This window comes from Phaethon lepturus, unplaced genomic scaffold, assembly GCF_000687285.1.
Source record: "Phaethon lepturus isolate BGI_N335 unplaced genomic scaffold, ASM68728v1 scaffold14033, whole genome shotgun sequence".
NCBI classification, from domain to species: domain Eukaryota; kingdom Metazoa; phylum Chordata; class Aves; order Phaethontiformes; family Phaethontidae; genus Phaethon; species Phaethon lepturus.
Genome location: NW_010529835.1, coordinates 10,336 through 10,970, shown reverse-complemented (window position 1 = coordinate 10,970; position 635 = coordinate 10,336).

The window sequence follows — 635 nt, the reverse complement described above, 5'->3', positions numbered from 1 at the left end:
TAGGGAAATTAAATGGATCCGATCCTGATCCCTAATGGTGTTCCCTGGTGCTGTTCCAGCATGGCAATGCTGCCGGAGAGCAGCCAGGCTGGCCCAGCCAGTGACGTGGGGCAGGGGGCAAACACCGTTCCGGACCGGGAGGCAGCTACGCAGACCTAGGGCTGCACGGACCTCAGCCACACCACAAATCAGACCTCCCAGCCTTCAAGAGGGGGATCCACAAGACGTTTTATTTAGTGCATCACAGCTACCGCTTCGCTCAGGTTCTTGCTTCTGCTGGGAGAAGAAGGTAAGTGGCATAACCAGTTGTTATGGTTATTTGTTAATCCTCCCAAAGGAATAACCCCCAATAAAGCCAGATGTCGGCTTCACCTTCCTATTTGGTAATTTTGGTTTTGTGCAGTTGTGAAAACTAAGTAGAAAATCATCAAAACAACAAGCTCAAACCTGGTCCCCAAAAAATGATTTGGCATTTTGTCACTGACTTCAAAATACAATGATAAAATTGAAAGTGGCTGACTGCAATAAACCCGTTGTCTTTCCAAGAGCCATAAACCCATCAAGAAATACAATTAAGAAACCAAAGTTTTGAAATTTTGTAGTGGTCCCTACTTCTCCCTCGTCTATTGTTGGAA